Raw genomic sequence first — 13575 nt, 5'->3', positions numbered from 1 at the left:
CCAATGATTGTAAAATACATTGGCAGTTTTTGCAAATGTGATTAAAGCACACAATAATGATCTTTCATTTGGCACTGTGCTCCCTTATCCAGTAAGAGTTTGAAATTGTCTGAAGCTATTCTACTTTATACCTGTGCAAGTAAGAGAAAGTGTTCCTTATCCTATTTAAGTGGATTTGAACTTCAGTTTTAAAGATTAAAGTAAATTCTTCGAACCCACTGCTCCAATTAAACCTTTAAACCCAACTAGTTCTCTCATGGCTATAACATAATGTAATGTGAAAGAAACCTCTTTTATCTAATGAGAAGGGAATGTTTTTTTTTAGAAAATCTCAGTGAAGAGAAGGCTACTGATGTTGGTATATCTCCAGTCCCATTTATCTCAACTAGGAGTAGCTGGCACCGTTGGCATTGCAGCATCATCAAAATCCCACTAATGGTGTCTCAAGAGCAATTTAAGAAGCAATTGAAAGCTGAGACGCTGCATGAGGTTTTAGTTACAAAACTTATTTGGATATGTAGTTTCTTTTAAAATGGTGGTCATACTTGCTATGAGAAGAGGCACCATAATCCAAGTTTCCCCATGACTCCGTTAACCATCCAGACATTTAACATTACTTAAACCTATTCATTGGTGTATAATCTTTTTGACAATTAAACTTGATGATCACTGCAATACCACAAAGTGTTAATAGAGGAGACTATACAAGTTATTACACAGTGTCCTAATCTGGACGCAATAATCACAGTCAGATACTGAGTTTAGAAGAGCACGAGTGTATGCATATAACAGTAATAAAGTTTCATTAAGCTATTAAGAATACTTTTAAAAACTTGCTTAAAACACACATCATTCAAATGATTAACTTGCTGTATATGAAATAAAATTACTGCAAACATTTTTAATCACACATACAGGAGTAAACACAGTGGCAGATATCTATGTTGAAATGTACCAAATTATTGACTGTACCTTGTGTGAGAATATTGCATGCAGCCTCATTCTTTTATAAACACTGGAAGCTATAATCAAACCTATTCACATTTACAGCAAAGAAAGAGGCTATATGGTATAATTGGTCTATATTCCATCCAAGCTCCTTGCCACTTGTATGTGCACAAGCCAATCAACTTCTCCTTCATATGATTTCATCTCCTTAAATACATGCACAATGTTTACCAGAATCACAACCAGTGGTGCATTGCAAATTCTTACCGCATTTTGTTTTAAATAAAAATACTCATGGCACTCTGTGTGTGCCTCTGTTATATTCTAGGGTTTGTTTCCACTGCACCAGTTGTCTAAAGTTACTTAGAACCGTAGGATAATTGGAACACGCAGCACAGAAATTAGTCTTTTCAGCCCACCTCAGCCACGCTGATCACGATGTCTATCTACATTTACCAGATTTGGCCGCATTAGGCCCATATCCCTCTATTCCTTTCCTATTTAAATGTCTGTCCAAACTTCTGTTAAATGCTGTCTTTGTATTTGCATCAACCACCTATTCTGGAAGGTTATTCTAAAATACCACCACCATCTGTGTGAAAATCTTAACGCTGAATCTCTTTGAAATGTTTCCTCTCTCAACTTAAACCGGTGCTGTCTAATTGTAGACTTCCCTGCACTGGGAAAGATTCTGACTAACTTTGTTATCTATGTCCCTTATAATTTTATAGTTGTAAATCTCAATAAAGCCATCACTCAATCTCCTATTTCCAGTGAGAATAAACTCAGTCATTTCAATCTCTCTTTATAACAACAGCCTTCCATTCCCAACAGCATTCTGCTGAATCATTCTATTATGTGTCTATTGCTACCACAACCTTCCAGTTGTGTGACCACAACTGTAACATAAAGCTCTCATTGCAGTCCAATCAGTGTTTTGTACAACAACACCATGACTTCTCAACTCTTTCACACAATGCTTCAGCCTATAGAAAACAGAGACATAGAAAACATAGACAATAGGTGCAGGAGGTGGCCATTTGGCCCTTCGAGCCAGCATCGTCATTCAATATCATCATGGCTGATGATCCAAAATCAGTACCCCGTTCCTGCTCTCTCCCCATATCACTTGAAATGGTATGATCACGGGATCACCTTGATCTGAAGGCAAACATACCAAATGACTTTTTCATTATCCTATCCAACTGTGTGACTACATTCAAGGAGCTATGGATTTGGATTGCAAGGTGTCTCAGTACATCAACGCTCCTTAGTTTCCTGCCATTCACTCTATATGTCCTAGCAGAATTTAATTCCATAAATGCATTACCTCACACTTGTCTGGATTAAGTTCTACCTGCCACCACTCTGTCCAAATTTTCAGCTGATTTATGTCTCGCTGTAACTCTTAGACAGCCTTCTCCGCTCTCAGACTTACTAATCAGACCACCTGCATTCTCATCCAAGTCATTTATATATATACACTGCTTGTTATAGACTTCCAGGCAATATAACAACCTTCCACACTACTAGCTGCCTCATCTCACCAAGTCATATTTGGATCCAGTTTGCCAGCATGCCTCAAATCCCGATTGCCTTGTTTTAACATGACCATTCTTTGGCTAAAGAAACTTCTCTTGAATTGTTTTGAATTCTCTGTTGAATTTATCAATGGCTGTTTTATGATTTCCAGTTTTGGACTGCCCTGTGAGTGATAGGCAATAACTTGATATACATTATCAAAGCTTTTCATTACCTTAAAGGTTTAAAAAAAAAATCAATCCTCAACCTTCCGGTTAGAACAGAATACGTCTCAAGTCAAGTCAAGTGCTCAAGTTGAGTTTATTTTTATAAGCACAAGTACAGTGAAGTACAGTTACAATGAAAATCTTGTAACAGCATCACGACCAAGTAGATGCAGACAACGCATACAAACATAAATTATACATGTAATGCATACAAATCTACAGGACAGTGAAAGGAAAAAGATAACATGACAGGAATCGATGGTGGAGATCCTTGCTGATAGATGCTACTTCCTTGAGGCAGCACCTCGAGTAGATGCTTACGGTAATGGAGAGAGCTCTGCCGATGATGAACTGGGTTAAGTCCACCGCTTTTGAGTTCCTTTGTGTTACAACAAATCAGCCTACAGTTAATCTTCAGAAGCTTTTTAGAGCAGTAAGTGACATGACATTTAAAAAAAATCTTTGACGAATATAGAGATGCGTCTTCTTCTTGACTATATTTATGCGTTGGCTGGCCCTGGACAGGTCATCTGAGATATTAACATCAAGAATTTGAAGTTGCTAACTCTCTTCACTGCCGACTCACTAATAAAATCTGGCAGACGGTCTCCTGATGTCCTAATTCTAAAATTAATGATTAGTTCCTTTGTCTTGTTAACATTGAGTGAGAGGTAGTTGCTCTGGTACCATTTAACATTGTGTTTCCTGTACACTGATTCACTTTAACCTTTGATTTTGCCATCAACAGTTAGTCATCAGCACATTGTTTGTTGGCATTGGAGTTATGCTTAGCCATACAGTTCAGAACAGGAAGCTCAAGTAACCCATGCATTCCCTATCTCTCTCCAGAAGTGGCGGCGCTGTTGAACGGCAGCGGCTCACCTGCAGTCCATCTGTTTTTACTTTTTTGTTGTTTTTTTGTCTTGTTTAGTTAAAGTTTTGGTTATTAGGTTGTGTTATGTGTGGGGGGTGGGGCTGAAACATGGTTTTCTGTCTCTCCCTTCGGGGAATGCGACTCTTTCTGTCGTATCCCCCCTTCTCTGCCTCCGTCTGCGCTGAGGCCTAATGGCGGAGCTGGCGGCCTCCAACCTGTGACCGACCTCGAGGCTCCGGAAGCAGAGCCAGCCTGGACTGACCAGCGCGAGGCTGGCCGTCTTCGAGCTGTGGCGGTGTTCGGATGTTCCAGTGGCAGCGGCACGACTCGGGGCTGGGACGGCGCTCCGGTGAGGGCGGCCCGGCACGGGGCTGAGGCGGTGCTCCGGTGGCTGAGGCGGCCTGGCGCGGGGCTGAGACGGTGCTCCGGTAGCTGAGGCGGGATTCTGGCGGCGGCGACCTGGATCCGGGGCTCGGCCGCGGGCCAGTGGATGACATCGTCGGGAGCTCGCAGATCACAGGCTGGTGCCTGTTTTCTGGAGCTCCTGCGGCAACAGCTGCGTCCGCTGGACTGGAGGTCGACAGCTTCGACCACCCCGGGCCGCGGAGCTTGAACCGGCCAATTCGCGGAGCTCGGTGAGCCGCAGGACTGACTTACCATCGCCCGGTGGGGTATCGCCTCAGCGCAGAGGGAGAATGAGGAGGGAAGAGACAGTAACCCTAAGACTTTTGCCTCCATCACAGTGAGGAGGTGCGTGGTGAACTCACTGTGGTGGATGTTAATTTGTGTTTATTGTGTGTTTTGTTGTTTATTATTATATGTATGGCTGCAGGCAACGACATTTCGTTCAGACCGAAAGGTCTGAATGACAAATAAAGGATCTAAGTTTAAGGATCTAAGTCTAAGTCTAAGTCTAAGTCTAAGTCTAAGTCTCTCTCCATCCTTCCTCCACCCAAGTCGCACCAGGTTCTCATTCTCACCAAGCAAACAGCTAACAATGGCCTTTATCCTTTATTAGTTTAGTTTAGTTTAGAGATACAGCTCGGAAAGAGGCTCTGGCCCACCGAGTCCACATCGACTAGCGATCCCCGCGCATTTACACTATCCTACGCCTACGCGGGCCAATTTTACTTCGGAGTCACGTGATTGACTACGTGAAGAAGCGCGCCAGGACGCAGCGTGTCATATCGCTACACGCATTGCGAAATGTCAGACGCGGTGGAACGACGTTCCCCCGCAGCGGCAGTTTAACAGCCGCAACTTACTCTGCGGTCTTTTTTGTTTCCATTTCCAACTACAGGTGGGAACATGGACAAAACAAAAAAGACAAGGTCTGCGACAAAGCTGGTGAGGGAGGACCGCGGAGCAGCGGGCAGCCAGCAGCAGCCAGCGGCACTTGGATCACCGATAGTGGGATCAGCTGTTCCCGATGTCGCCACCGCACCGGCCAGATCCACGCGGCCGGGCGGTAAGGCTAGACAAAAAACAAACAAGGTCGTGGACTCAGAGGAGTCCGACTTTGAACAACCGCGGGCGGCCAGCGACCATTAGCGCTGGAGCCAGATGGAGCGGTGTGTGGAGCATTTGCTCCAACGTGACAGACTCCGGGAGATGGAGTCAGGTCACAGTGGGCCCTATGATAAACCCACAGCTGTACCTCTTGAAGGGCTGCACAGTGCTTCTACCTCATCAGAGGGGAGCACTGCGGGTCAGTTCTGGGCTGACCTGGAAGAGGGGTCTGCAGAAGGAAAGACAAGTGTGCAAGGGGTGCAGGAACGAAAGAATCTACTGGACATGGTGTCCAATTTCATACAGCCAGACCAGACTGGTCAAAATCTGGAGCCAAAGCTAGCTGTCAGTATAGACTATATGTCTCTAAACCAGTTACAAGAACAGGCTGTACTGGACACCACATCAAGACACCTGGCACCGGGCAACTGCATATCCCTGAATGTTCCAATAGTAAGCACCAATACTACTATTTGGAGGTAACCTATCGAAGCAAGTCAAGGAGCTCGATGAGGAAGCAAAAACCCTGGGACTAATAAAAGGGACTCCATCAAAAACCCACTACAGCCAAAGACAGCACCCCTACGCACCCACCAGCAGAACAAGAATGACTGGTGAAAGCTCGAAGGCCCGGTACTCAAAACATGAGTCTTTTTTAGGCCATGGCCCAGGCCGGTCTTCTTGGAAGATGCGTGGACCTCCAACGCCAACCAAACCACAAATCCAGACACCAGCGCAACAACAGCAGCGAAGAACCTACAAAAAGAAGTAAACCTGCCACTGGTAACTATGGAGGTAGGTGGGTCTGGTTCCCTACAAAATACAGGGAGCATGGAGGTTGGTGGGAGATTACACTCTTTTCTGAATGCATGGAGCATGTTAACAACCGATACTTACATCTTAAGCAGTATCCAGGGATATACAATAGAGTTTATACACAAGTACAGCCCTCCAGTTCAACATATACCGAACCGAATGTTCATGCTTTCTGATTTAAAAAAATCAGGTGTAATTGGGCAAACTCAACACGAACCATTAGAATTCGTGTCCAATATATTTACCAAAAAAAACAACAAAAAAACACAAAAAAAAAGATGGTGGATGTCGCATCATCATAGACCTTGACAAAATTGAATATATTTGTATAATATATTCACTTCTAAATGGAAACCTTTGTTACTGCTAAACAATTAATTTCCAACGGTTACCTCATGGCCAGCATCGATTTAAAAGATGCTTACTATTCAGTGCCTATACGAGGTGACCACAGATGTTACTTAAAATTCAACAGGATGGGACAATGATGGCAGTATAAAGCACTGCCAAATGGTTTATCATCAGCCCCCAGGCTGTTCACAAAAAATTTTGAAACCAGCCCTAGCGTTTCTACGGAAACGAAAACACATGGTCATGGCATATTTAGATGACATACTCATTGTGGGCAAAACTTTGGAATTGGCCAAACAAACCGTAACAGCCACAAAACAGTTATTTGAAAAACTGGGATTTATTATCCATCCAGTTAAATCTAAACTAACGCCTTCCACTACTATGGACTATTTAGGGTTCATCATTGACTCAGTTCACATATCGGTGACTCTGCCTAAGGGAAAGGCTAGAGATTTAATAGAGGCTTGCAATAACCTCATTGACATCAGCAAACCATCCATCAGATTGGTAGCAAAAGTAATTGGCAAAATGGTGGCTGCCTTTCCAGCCACACAATTTGGACCTGTACATTACCAAAACTTACAGAGAGCAAAAATACAAGCACTCAAAATCAATGCAGGTCACTTTGACAGACCTATGAAACTACCAATCAAAGCTAAAATGGAACTAAAATGGTGGATAGATAACATCTGGCTTTGTTCCAATCCAATCATTGTCAGTAACCCTTCCATGGTACTACAAACTGATGCCAGTGCACTTGGGTGGGGAGCCACCAATACCATCACCAGCTGTGGAGGTAGATGGACTGCTCAGGAGGCATCATTATTACTCACACTGGGCATAAACTACCTGGAAATGTTGGGTGCATTCCATGGCCTAAAGTCATATTGTACTGGGTCATATCACCAGCATGTTAGACTACAGATAGATAATACCACCGTGGTAGCATACATTAACCACATGGGTGGAAACAAATCGACATCATGTGACAATCTGGCTAATACAATTTGGCAATGGTGTATCCAGAGAGATATTTGGATATCAGCCACTTACCTACCAGGAAGACTAAATTTAATGGCAGACACCAGGTCACGCAAATTTAATGAAAACACCGAATGGATGTTCAATAAAAAAGTATTTGCTGATATTACAGCAAGATATGGAACACCAGATATCGATCTATTCGCATCCAGACTTAACCACCAGTTAGCAAATTATGTTTCATGGGAACCAGACCCTGGGGCAGCGGCGACAGATGCAATTTCGCTGCATTGGGGGGAAATTGTTTATTTACGCATTCCCTCCTTTCTGCCTCATCAGTCGGGTATTAAGGAAAATACAACAAGACTCTGCGTCTGGTATTTTGGTAGTACCCGATTGGCCTACTCAACCATGGTTCCCAGTGGTACTAAACATGGTATTAGAACCATGTATCACCATCCCACATAGACCAGATTTATTGCTACATCCCGTAAGTAGGGATAGCCACCCATGCCATAACCATTTGAACTTATTAATTTGTAGAGTTTAAAAAACACCTCTACTACAACTGGGACTGACGGACCGAACAGTGAACATGATCTCGGCGGCCCAAAGACAGTCAACCAAAAAACAGTATCTGGTCTGTATCAGGAAGTGGGAGATGCATTGTCACAAAAACAACATCACCCACAGAGACATGAACATCCCGTCTGTTCTGGAATATCTGGCAGGCCTCCACTATGATGAGGGGCTCAGTTACAGTGCCATCAACTGCGCCAGAAGTGCTCTATCGACTTACCTATGGCAGGGGACAGAGCGTTACTCTGTTGGGACTCACCCACTGGTAACAAAACTTATGAGGGGAATTTTTAATACTAATCCCCCAAGAACCAGGTACTCCCAAATATGGGATGTAAGTATTGTCCTGAAGATCCTTAGGAATTGGTCTCCAGCAACAGCTATGTCCCTACACAGACTGACATTAAAAACAGTCATGCTAATGGCATTGGTCACGGCACAGAGGGTACAGTCACTGCATAAACTAAGACTGGACAACATGACTTCCTCAACTGAAAATATTACGTTTCATATCTATGAATTAGTAAAGCAGAACAGACAGGGATCAGCAGGCCTCAATATACAATTTAGGTCATACCCAACAGATGACCGTCTCTGTATAGTAAGACATTTGTCGTTATACATGGAGAAAACAAAAATCATAAGAGGCAATGAGAAGGCACTTCTGGTCAGCCACAAGCAACCACACAAAAGAGTGACAGTCCAGACCATCGCAAGATGGCTGAAACAGGTGCTAACACAGGCTGGGGTGGATACTAATATTTTAAAATCTCATTCCACCAGGGCTGCAGCTACATCAGCAGCGATACAGTTGGATGTACCAATGGACCAAATCCTCAAGGCAGCAGGATGGTCAGGGGAAAAAACATTCCAACTATTTTACAACAAACCAGTAATGAAACCTGGAACGTTTGCAGAAACAATTTTAAGTTCTGTAAATTAATTTAAACCCTTAAAAAGGGGTTATAATTTTGTATTCATAAATTTTATGATTTCAATGTCGAATTCATGTCCAAATTATGTTAACACAATTCCTCCTACAGTCATCAAGGCAGACGTGATGCATGGACTCGTATCCATGGCATGAAATCACAGAGCTTTAAAATCTTCACGTAGTCACTCACGTGACTCCGAAGTAAAATAGTAAGATTAAATGAGAACTTACCAGTTTGAAGTTTGATCTGTATTTTATGAGGAGTTACGATGAGGGATTACGTGCCCTCTGCTCCCACCCTTGATCATATACTCAACTGGTATCTCTTCTCTAATCTTACTATGTTTAGTCATTACAGTTATCTGTGATTTCACACCGCTTCTTTGAAGAATGACACGCATGCGTCCTGGCGGGCTTCTTCACGTAATCCCTCATCATAACTCCTCATAAAATACAGATCAAACTTCAAACTGGTAAGTTCTCGTTTAATCTTACTATTTACACTTATATCAATTTATTTACATACCTGTATGTCTTTGGAGTGTGGGAGGAAACTGAAGATCTTGAAGAAAACCCATGGTGTGAACGTACAATCTTCGTAAAGACAGCATCCGTAGTCGGGATTGAACCCATGTCTCCGGCGCTGCAAGCGCTGTAAGGCAGCAACTCTAGAACTGTGCCACCGATTAACGATTATCATCGTTATTTTTTGCATATCTTTCATTTATTTGTTCTATATCTCTCTCCAGCACCATCTATATCTCTCGTTTCCATTTCCCCTGACTCTAGTCTGAAGAAGGGTCTCGACCTGAAACGTCACCCATTCCTTCATCCAGAGATGTTGCCTGTCCCACTGAGTTGATTCAGCATTTTGTGTCTATCTTGCAAAACATTCTGCTTAGCTCATAAATATTTTCTATCAACTTTTGAGTAGAATTTCAACTAGTTTGCCCACCCTTGAAATAAATGCTGTGCAAAAACAAGAAATTTGCACAAACACACGATTAGAAAAAAACACCATGATCATCTAAGAAATGGTCCACAGTGTTCCTTTACTGATTAGGGTTAGGGCAGAACAGGTCGGTTTAAGAACCGGACAGTTGTTGTTGACCTTCGTGATGTGTGACTTCAGGCTGCTGTACGTTCCTGCCGATGCTAGCAGCAAGATGAGGTTATACACGTAGCCTGGAAAATTCACATCCTTAATGACAGACGCTGCCTTCTTGAAGTAGAGCCTCATATAGATGTTTTCAATGCTGGGGAGGACTGTTTCATTGACAAACTGGGCTGAGTCGACCACTGTAGCCTCTGCATTCCTGTGCATAGGAATTGCTCAATACAATACAATACAATACGATACAATACAATACAATACAATACAATACCAATACAATACCTTTTATTGTCATTTGACCCTCACATGAGGTTCAAACAAAATTTGGTTTCTGCAGCCATACAAAAAAAGAACCAAGACACACACCAACACAATTCAATTCACATAAACATCCATCACGGTGAGTCCTCCTCACTGTGATGGAAGGCAAAACTTAAACATATCTCTCCCCTGCACTCCCCTCTCCCCCCCATGTCAGAGTCAAAGACAGAGTCAAAGCCCCCGGCGGGCTATGTTAAATGTCCCGCAGCCATTAAAGCCACGCCGGGTGATGCAAGGCCATGCACCGGGTCTTGGTGTTGGAGCCCCGGCGGGCTCTTCATGTCATCCTGCAGTCAGTTCACATTCACAAGATATAGGAGTGGAATTAGGCCTTTCAGCCATTCAATCATGGCTGATCTCTGCCTCCTAATCCAATTTTCCTGCCTTCTCCCCATAATCCTTGACACCCATTCTAATCAAGAATTTGTCTATCTCTGCCTTATAAATATCCACTAACCTGGCCTCCACAGCCCCCTGTGACAAAGAGTTCCACAGATTAGCTACCCTCTGACTAAAGAAGTTCCTCCTCACCTCCTTTCTAAAAGAGAGTCCTTTAATTCTGAGGGTATGACCTCTAGTCCTAGACTCTCCCACCAATGGAAACATCCTTTCCACATCCACTCTATCTATGCCTTTCATTATTCTGTACGTTTCAATGAGGAGAACTTCACTCTCCTCCGTTAGTTTTGCACGCACCGTATACTTACCTAACGGTCCGTTTTTAAAGTGCAGCTGGAGAGCCTGACTCCAGCTGCCGCCGTTGTTGCACTGCTGGCGTAATGCCGCGCCTGCGCACTGAGCGGGTTCTTCACGTAGTCACTCACGTGACTCCGAAGTAAAATTGGTCTATATTCCATCCAAGCTCCTTGCCACCTGTATGTGCACAAGCCAATCAACTTCTCCTTCATATGATTTCATCTCCTTAAATACATGCACAATGTTTACCAGAATCACAACCAGTGGTGCATTGCAAATTCTTACCGCATTTTGTTTAAAAAAAAAATACTCATGGCACTCTGTGTGTGCCTCTGTTATATTCTAGGGTTTGTTTCCACTGCACCAGTTGTCTAAAGTTACTTAGAACCGTAGGATAATTGGAACGCGCAGCACAGAAATTAGTCTTTTCGACCCACCTCAGCCACGCTGATCACGATGTCTATCTACATTTACCACATTTGGCCGCATTAGGCCCATATCCCTCTATTCCTTTCCTATTTAAATGTCTGTCAAAAACTTCTGTTAAATGCTGTCTTTGTATTTGCATCAACCACCTATTCTGGAAGGTTATTCTAAAATACCACCACCATCTGTGTGAAAATCTTAACGCTGAATCTCTTTGAAATATTTCCTCTCTCAACTTAAACCGGTGCTGTCTAATTGTAGACTTCCCTGCACTGGGAAAGATTCTGACTAACTTTGTTATCTATGTCCCTTATAATTTTATAGTTGTAAATCTCAATAGGGCCATCACTCAATCTCCTATTTCCAGTGAGAATAAACTCAGTCATTCCAATCTCTCTTTATAACCACAGCCTTCCATTCCCAACAGCATTCTGCTGAATCATTCTATTATGTGTCTATTGCTACCACAGCCTTCCAGTTGTGTGACCACAACTGTAACATAAAGCTCTCATTGCAGTCCAATCAGTGTTTTGTACAACAACACCATGACTTCTCAACTCTTTCACACAATGCTTCAGCCTATAGAAAACAGAGACATAGAAAACATAGACAATAGGTGCAGGAGGTGGCCCCTCACTCACAACATGTTGACTTTCATGTCAAAGAAGATCATGCTGTTGAGCAGGGTTTTGCCATGATATTTAGGGCAAATTCTCTCTGTTGAGTTCCTGCCTGAAGAAGTGAACAGTCCGAGTGAGATCTTTCATCACAGGTTAGTAACAACCAGGCACCTCATCACTTGCTGCAAATTCACTGCCATTGCCTCTACTCTCCTTTCCTTTCATTATTATGGATAGAGCAATAATAATCTTCCTCTCCAAGCATGAGTAGTTTATCAGCAGCTCTGCCTTTCTACTTAAATGTTTTATGTCATTTTTGCCTTCTTCATAACCATCATGATAATCGTGGAATGAAGAAAATTAACTATTCCTTTTATCTCCCATTTTTTGTCAATAACTGCAAGCTCTCCCTATCCAACCTCATGAGCCCAGTCTCGATTTTAATTGTTAATTGTTACTTAATGCCCGTAAATGGCTTTCTATGTTTTCATATTTTCCTTGCTAGTTCGAACCAGAATATATTTTCGTTTTCCTAATTGTTTTTGACTTTCTCCTAGCTTCAACCTTATTCTCATTTGATTCTCACTGCCTTATTGTTCATGTTTAATTTCTTCAGTTTCAATTCATGCTTATTAATTATGAGTGCATAATGTTTTATTGCATACTGATTAGTTCTTGCTTCTCAGAAAAAATTATTTACACTTAAATTTGTTAGTCACTGTATTCCTTGCTCTGCCTCTTGTCAATATTTTTTCTCACCGAGCCTTCGTTATACAGCAAGGGAACAGGTCACTTGGCCCAACTCCTCCATGCTGATCAAGTTGCCCCAACATTTATCATCCAAATTACTTTTCTCATTTTTTTCCTTCAAATTCAGCCTTTTAACTCGATCTCAATACTAGGCTTACAGATATTGTACTCAATAATTATTTTCAATTTAATTTTGTCTGTTATCTCTATACCATATTTCAGGGTGTTATAAGACTAGAGATGATTGGAAAAATGTGGAATGGTGATAAGAGTTAGAATTTTAATTTTTTAACTTCTATTCTTTGTGCAGAATCGAACAAAGGATGGTATTCAGCATTGTGATAGACTAGTGTTATTATATAGCAGTATTACGCATGTCTATATACATGTATATTGTTTAGTGTTAGTATTGTTTAATGTGGTATTTGTAAAAATTGTAGCTGAGAGAAATGCAGTATTTTGCCTAATCAAAGAATGGTCTCTGTAAAGACCATGTGAACACGGAACTGTACTGAACTGAACTGAAGCTGAATTTATCAATGGTACTGAGATAAGATAATGACAACATAATTGACTGACCAAATGTCTAGCATGATTGGATTTGGCAGGCGGTGGTCAAACAGAGTACGATATCACTATTGAAACGTACAGAATAGTGAAAGGCTTGGACAGAGTGGATGTGGAGAGGATGTTTCCACTAAAGGGGGAGTCTAGGACTAGAGGTCATAGCCTCAGAATTAAAGGATTGTTTTTTAGGAAGGAGATGAGGAGGGATTTCTTTAGTAATTTCTTTGAATCTGTGGAATTCTTTACCACAGAAGGCTGTGGAGGCCAAGTCAGTGGATACATTTAAGGCAGAGATACCTGTAGATAGATTCTTAGTTAGTACAGGTGTCAGAGGTTAT

Source organism: Amblyraja radiata, chromosome 6 (genome assembly GCF_010909765.2).
Source record: "Amblyraja radiata isolate CabotCenter1 chromosome 6, sAmbRad1.1.pri, whole genome shotgun sequence".
NCBI lineage: Eukaryota > Metazoa > Chordata > Chondrichthyes > Rajiformes > Rajidae > Amblyraja > Amblyraja radiata.
The sequence above is the reverse complement of the archived record's forward strand: the minus strand, read 5'-3'. Positions refer to the sequence as shown.